The following is an 8,209-nucleotide window of genomic DNA, read 5'->3' as shown; positions in this document are numbered from 1 at the left end:
TGATAATTCATTCAGCACAGGTTAATTCTGCTTTGGAAATTTGCAGATTTCCTCTGCTTTCAAACATCTTTGATCAGCAGCCAAATGGTTAATGTTACATTTAAGCAATTGCTGGGGATCCAGACTCACTCTCATGAAGGAATAAGGACTGTTTGCAATGCTCAAACCAATTGCAGCAACAGCTACTGAGTAAGATTTTGTGTGTGTTTTTTTAACCATAAGAGGAATTATAGCATGAAGTGGCAAAATTCAAAACAAACAGAAATCATCCTGTAATAAATATAATTTAAAATATAAAGTATTCTGCAATATAGTAATTGACTAACTTAAAGTCTTAAAACTTCTAAATAGAAATCCAGCATGATTTGAGCCTCACCTTCTATTTAACCAAGGGAAATACCTGAAGTGAAGAAGTCCCCAGAAGCATTTAAATAGAGTCAGTCAGTGAGAGGCTACTACTGTCAAAGATTCAACCAGATAAAGGCAAACCTTTATCTTCCTTTCCCTGAAGAGAAAGTCTGAGTATATTGTACAATTGGTCAATTCTGGCTGTAAAAACAGAGGTCCATGAAACATCAAGAATCAACAATGGATATGGGAAGAAACTACTCTCCAAGGAAGGACAAAGCAGGGACTGAGGGTCATCACAGTGCAAGAAGTGCCTTCAAGCTTCCACCTCTCTGGCACAGTCCCACAGAACTTGAACAGTGTCCATTAATAGCCTTTAACCAGGTTACATGATGAACCAGCTTCAGGGTCCATCCAGACAGCTCGGTGAGGAGATAGGGCCAGAGACAAGGTTATAACATAGGCTCAAGGTCTTTCCAGGAGACAGGATAGCACAGACAGCTACAGCATAAGTGCAGACAAGCCCTCCCTGTTTGGTACAGTCACTACTGAAAAGAGTTTGGCTCTGTCCTTCAAGTACTTCGTGGGTAGCTCTTAGCCTCCTTGTCTCTAGAAGAGGCTGCGTGGCCTCTGTGATCGTATCCTGTGCCTCCTTTTTGCCTTACCTCCTAAGGTTTTGTGTCAAGGATTAATGGTTGCTATCAATACATGGATACAGGTGGACTTGGATGCTGGATAAGCATTGACTGACACTGTATCACCGCAAGAGTGGCAAAATAGTTCCGTGATCAAAATAACCATACCAACCCTAAATAAAACAATGCTGCATGGTGGACACTTTTTGTCCAGCTATTCAACAGGCAACAATTTGAGTTCTTGCTTCCTTCCTCCACCACCCCAGGTCCTCCATACAATTATTCCTTCTGTCACAAATGGGCTGAAGGCAGAAAACACAGGGCACTAGGGGAAATGCCTTCATTAGAAAGCCATTGCTGTCAGTCCTACTGGCATAGAAATGTCTATTGACAGAGCAGGAAAGCAGCACCTGGGACTGCGCTTGTGTCAACGTTATGGGAGGTTTTTTTGTATTTTATTCCCTTTTTTTCAGCGTTGTTTCAGAGGACTGCGTCTTTAAGAACGAACCCACCCCCGTCCCTCTCCCCGCCCCGCTCCCCCTTCCATCCTGAGCTGGAAAGGGAAGGGAAGAAATAAGAAAGACCTAAAGGGAGAACAAAACTACTTCTCTTCCGTAGACCACAGGAGGCTGGTGCTTAGAAAGCCCACGCAACGCCGTCTTTTTGCTGGGGTCTCGGCCGCTGCTCCCACCACTCCTGGGCCCGCTGGACCCCACCACTCCCACCAAGCCTGGATCTGCTGCCGAACCACCCGCTGCCGCCGGGAGAGCACCGGAGAGCCCGGGATAGCGCTGCAGTCCAGCAGCGCTGCGCTGTGGGCAGGGCGAGAGTCAGTCCTTGCCATCGCCGAGCCATCATTCCAGCAGAACAACGCCCCACTGGAATGAACTGGCTCTCCAGATTTTGCTTTGCCTCCCCTCTTTTCCCTCGTTTTACTTTTCATTCTTTGTTCTCCCTGGGGAGGAAAGCGGGGCAGGGAAGCACATATTGATCATTGGTTTTGTCTGTATACAAAAGGGAGTGCAAGGGCAGGGGGACCAGGAGCAATTTCTCTCTCTGTCGTTGATTTGAACCGTTCTGTTGGAATTGTTTTTGCTGCTATTTCCTTGTCAGTAAGCTGTTATTTTTTCACCTATACCTTCTCGCATTTTTTCTCTCTGTATTTGATGGGAATTAAAAGGGGAGGGAGTTCATTTTATTGGATTTCCAGCTCAGTATTTATTTCTTTAAATGAAGAGGCTTGGATGTGGGGAACGAGGTGTTCCTCCCTCTCCTGAGATGAAGAAATGCAATAGATCTTAGTGAGGCTGCAGTGACTACAGTCCAAATGAGAGCTACTAACAAGCTGCTCCTTTTTCTCCTCTGTGATACAAGTACAAAAATAAGTCCTTTCCTAGCTCCAGATTGAGGAGGTTGATCTTTAAAAACAAAAGGCTCAGTGACTGTGGAGAAGGGCTTTTCTGGATTGTTTAACAGTGTGCAGATGTTTGAAGGGCCTATTCGGCCTTCAGCTAATAAAATGCTTTTTTCTTTGCAAGTGACTAAGATTTTCAGGAAAAGACAAGCATCCTCCCATGTGTGTATGACATTCAGCACATGATAAATATAACTTAAATATAAAATGACTGGTATGAAAACTGGTAGTAGCCTGACTTGGTTAATAGTGTTGTTCTTACTGACACATTGCATAAAAGCAATGCTTACTTAAAACCTGGATTTATTTTTTTTTTAATCTAAAGAATCCATTATAAAGCTAATCTTAGAAAGCTTTCAGAAAATCTCTTCAACATTTTCAGCATCTCTATTCAGTGAATAGAACATATTACTTATCTCTTTTTTTTGATCATGTCTTAAGAAAATAAAACAATACCCCTCCAAAATTATACAATCCAACCAGAAACAATGACACCTGGGAATCCTAAGAGCTGTCAGACATGGAAAAAAAAATTAAAATATAATATTCTTCTTACATATAGACACACAAATTTCTGTTTAAAATAAATTGAAAGTTACTTTGAAATTCAGATAGTTCTTACCATATCTATCAAGAGATTTAAGACTTCAGCACAGAATTGACTTAGACCTGATAGTCTACTAATTAGGACAATTAGAAAGTCTTCTCTTAATAACTAATTAGGCCCCTAATTTCTGTTTTCAGTTCATTGGAACTGCTGACTGAAAGTGAGATTTGTGCCCTGAACACTTATGAATTTAAACACCCAGAATAATTTCTCAAAAAAAACCACAAAAACAAACCAACCAACCAAACAAACAAAAAAAAAAACCAAAGCCAAACAACCTTGATCTCCAAGCATGTATCCCCCTTCACCCTGAAGATGACATGTAACTATTTTTGTACCAAAAAAAAAGCAGCAACAAGGCACAGCAGTTTGGGGCACAGAACAGGAACTGAGACAAATGAAAAACAGAGTTTCTGTGTTGTAGGAAACTCTTTATTTCAGTATCTTGCTTTCTCCCAGTTTTGGAGGGATTGCCAAAGACAATTTTCCTTGAATAAAATATTTTGGGTCAAAGCAAAGATAAGTATTTTACCTAACTGCATTTCTTCACTGGAGTGCACTGCACCCTATATCTAACCAGCCCAGCCAGAGGGTAGAGGCTGTTCTCCAAGGAACCAAAACCAGGGCACAAAATGGGGACCTCAACTTTAACTCCCGTGAAGCAAAGCGACACCAGACAAGGCAGTTGCAATGTAATTCAATTTCAATGCAATTGAAAACATATGTCTGAACGTACTTTAGTCCAAAGAGATAAAATGCAACAATTTGGTCTGAGGGGGAAAAAGTTTCCTTTCAGTTTTGCATTCCACTTCAAGGAGTTTTTCAGGTATTCAGCAAAGCTGAAATAATATCAGTGGGAAACCCCTTGCCGATTTTATGGGGAACAAGGTACTACAAGTGTTTTGTGCCTCTAAGTAATCAGTGTCAGTAAATAACCCTCACAAAGAGCCTCAGATCTACTTTTAAAGGACAGCAAAGCAAGTTATAAGTCTCAAAAAGACTTCCTTTTCCCCTCTTGAGCAACTGGAGTTTCCAAACATTGTCATTTGGAACAACATCGACTCTTCTTTGCCATCACCTACATCTTAGAGTTTCCAGCTGGAAAAACATGTAGAGAACAACACTTTTATTAGGAGGTACTGTACCTCAGGCCTCAGACTCACATTCTCAGGAGGTTCTGCTGTTTTCCACAGAGCTCTGCCAAGCCCAGTGATCCACCCACTTATATTCATTTACACAATGAAGTCCCTCATAGTAGCAGGGAGTTTTGGAGATTTACAGCTCTACAGAAGTGCTAAGTCTTATGAATAACGGACTAACAAATGCCAGGGAAGTAGGGAGATTGAAAGCCCAGTATCTCTGTCTCAGAGGAAAAGAGCAAAAGGATGATTGGTTTTAATTTGAATGGGAAAAGCAACTTTTATTCTTGATATTAAAAAAAAAAAAGGTAGGAAGTCCCAAAAGGATTGCATAAAGTGGATATCTCAAAATTCAGAAACCTTGCTTCTTCCTCAGGAAGTCAAAGATTTTATTCCACATATTCCTTTGGGAAGTATTATCTTAATTTCACACAAAATAATAAATTCCTAATATCTTAATTGTTGAGGCTTATAGATCTGCCATTTATGTTATCCACCAAGGCTTTTCCCACTTGCTAGTAGCTGTGCGAAGCATGGCAGTTCAGCTCATTTTGGGGTGCTTTTTATTCTGATAAAGTGTTTTTCTCTGACTGAAAATCTTGCTAAAATACCGCTCTTTTGGAGTAATCCTGATCAAAGAATTTATTCCATTTGACCTGTGAGGAAAACTAACCAACACCGACTGTAACTGCAACTGTGTCAGCCTCTGAGCCTCTTGATTCATATGGTTTCATTTACTTTGTGGTTTCCAGTCCCATGCTTCTCGCTCAAAGCCATTACTGCCTTCACAACTATTAGCTGCAGTGTGTCAAATGTATAAGAACATTGTATATATTTTCTATTTGAAACTCATGAAAGTTTTCCATTCTACAAAGGCAAAAAACACCTACACATACTTAGATAAGGGTGTGTTCATGCCGCTTCAAATGTCAGCAGCGAATGAAAGGGTGAGGTACCTGACAGCCAGTGAGTTTGCCTCTGCCAGCTGAGCTGTGGTAATTGCACATCTACCTCAGCTGCACATCTAAGCAAATCTTTTTATCTAGATGTGAGAAGAAAATACTTAGGAAGTTACTGAAACTCTTTCAATGTGCCTCAAGTAATTAGCCTTGAGTGGAATCACAGAAGAAACATAAAATGATTTGGGTCGGAGCAGACCTTAAAGATCCTCTAGCTTGCCCTCCCTGCTATGGACAGGGACACCTTCCACCAGATGAAGTTGCTCAAAGCCCCATACAGCCTGTTCTTGAACACTTCCAGAGGTGGTGCACCCTCAACTTCTCTGGGCAACCTTTTGCAGTGTGTCCCCACCCTTATTGTTAAAAATTTCTTCTTTGTGTCCAATGTAAAGCTGCCCTCTTTCAGTTTAAAATCACTTTCCCTTGTTCTGTACTACAGGTTCTGGTAAACGGTTCGTCTCCATCTTTCTTCCAAGTCCCCTCTATGTACTGAAAAGCCAGAGTAAGGTCTCCTAAGAACCTTCTCTTCTCCAGGCTGAACTACTCCAGCTCTCTCAGCCTGTCTCCTCATAGGAAGTGCTCCAACCCTCTGACCATCTCTGTGGCCCTCCTCTGGACCTGCTCCAACAGATCCGTGTTTTTCCTGTGCTGAAGGCCCCAGAGCTGGATGGAGTACTCCATGTGTGGTCTCACCAGTGTGGAGTAGAGGGGCAGAATCATCTCCCTCAACTTGCTGGCCTCAGCAGCAGTGCAAAGCGCAGAAGCATGCACAAAAGGAACGTACAGTTACAGATAACACCTGAAACAGCTCGATAACATCAGGAAAATACGCTGCTGTGGGTGGGCAATTTGTGGCAGTGCTTGGATGGTACAATACACACAACCTAATGTGGGATGGGCTTTTTCCAGACAAAACACACCAGACTCCAAATGGTGAAAGGGAATATATTACAATGACTGTACAAATAAATGCTATAACACATTATACACACAATCACAACTATCTCTACCATGACATATAGTATTTACAATGGATCAGATCTCTTCTCCCCTCCAAATAAAAGTCCAGGGGGGAAAGAAGGACAGATCCCTTCCACATTTAGGGCAGCAGCTCCTCTTCTGTCTTCCATGCAGCAGTAACTACTGGATTGTTGTAGCTGGATCTCTTTTCAATACACACAAGGGGGTCTCCAAGCCCCTCAGCTCTCCTTCGGTCCAAGCCAAGGCCTCACCTGTGGACTGCCAGCGGGGACAAGACTCACATCACCACAGGTATATCATGAAATGCAGGGGCATCTTCGTGAAAGTCCCTTCCTCAGGGGATTCACCCCTGAGTCAGAACATCTTGGGCAGCATTCAGTTGCAAGCCTTTGCCTCAAGAGTTCTACCAGAGCTCCTGTGCTCTGTCTCAGGCTGCTAGGCTTGTCAGCAGCAGCGAGGGGAGAGCCAAGGTCAACCCCCCCTGCATTCCATCTGGTCGTCCCAGTCCAGCTCCGGGACGTCTTTTGAGCGTCTTAGCTCCTCTCTCTCTCTGGTGCTGCATGTCCAAAACTCTTCTCCAAAATAGGAGTCCATCTATTCCTTCTTTCAAGGAGGTCTCAAAGGAGTTTGGTGGGGTCTGGTATCAGTTCTTACCCCTGGAACTCTGTCTCTCAGCTGCTGGCTCTCTTTTGGCTCTCTGTCCCCTTCCAGGAGTTCTCTCTGTGTGCTGCATGTTGTTTTTGCTGCTCCTCCAGTTCAGGTCTTATCTGTCCTGACTCTTTGCCACCATTTCTCTGGTCAGTGCCGGCTGCTGCTACTCTGGCCGCTCACAATGAAAAAAAACCATCTCCAGGTTCAGTTACAGACACTTAGTCCAGTCTAACACTGTTCCAAGTCTTTGCAGTCCCCCCCAGCCAGGGGCTGGGAGGCCCCAGAGGCCCCAAGGGGCTCAGAGCCCCTTCCTCGTGGCTCTACAACATGGCCACCTCTCCAAACAACCAAACTACAACTCCTCTCTTCCGGTGAGCTTGTGGGATGTTGACATTTTTGCAGGAGCGCCCATTGGATAAAACTTCAAAACTTCCAGGGGTTTCCACCCCTTGGGGTCTACCACTTTTCTTAGCCTCTGGGGGAAAACAAGATTCAAACCACTACACACATACACACAAGCATCAACTTGAGGATCTCAGGCAGAAGAGCCAAAGCCCTTCACTATATGTCAGTCTCATGGCTCTCCAGCGGAGCCATCACCAGCCACGCACATCACCCCGGGTACGGGGGGTGCCGAATGCTGCCGTTTATTGATGGAAGGGCAGCTCTCCCAAGCCGTGGAGGCGCTTCCCCCACCGGGTGTCGCTGCGGGACGGCTTTTCCCCGTCGGGGCCCGGCAGGAGACGCGGGGGGTTCCGCAGTGCCCACCTTCACATTCCCGGGGGCGGTGCTGGCGAAGGCAGCCGCCTCAGCTCTTGGCCATTTGCATCCCGTCCCTCCGGCGAGCTGGAGCTGACCGGTCGGACAGCCCGTGGTATCCGTGGCAGCGGCCCTTTATATCAAAAGACGTGCTGGTGTTTGTCAGCAGGTGATGCGTGGAGGAGCCACTGACGCACCTGGAGTCGGTCCCCACTGTGCCCAGCTCAAGCAGGCACTTGCGAGCCCCTGCACTGCCAAAAGCTGAAGCCTCCCTGCTATGCTCGGGTGTTACGTGACTCTTCTGCGAAGCGTGGCTGGGAACTGGAGTAGATTCATCTGCCTTCTTTGATGGGTCTTTTCGAATGATCTGGTCACATTATCCTCTGCCATTTCAAACTTGCAAGACAAGAACTAATTAAATACTAAAGTTGCTTGGCAGCAATTTCAGCTCAGAATGGACAAATGCTTAAGTTGTTTCAGGTGGGAAAAAATCAAACCCCAAGCCTTTTCATCTCTTAAAAAACATTTTTTCCTCTGATTAACTTTTTTCTCCTAGAAACAACTATTTCCTCTCAGCAGAGATCACAATCACTTCCCACTTTTGGCTCAGTACATATCATAAAAACCAATCCTCACAGGCACTCTGAAAGTCAGTGGAAACAATGGTTTTATTTATGAGTGTTCTTTTTACACGCTATGCAAATGAAAGTAAGTAG

Source organism: Manacus candei, unplaced genomic scaffold (assembly GCF_025592945.1).
Source record: "Manacus candei isolate 608988 ecotype Guabito, Panama unplaced genomic scaffold, ASM2559294v1 h1tg000124l, whole genome shotgun sequence".
NCBI classification, from domain to species: domain Eukaryota; kingdom Metazoa; phylum Chordata; class Aves; order Passeriformes; family Pipridae; genus Manacus; species Manacus candei.
This window is presented reverse-complemented; position numbering follows the sequence as displayed.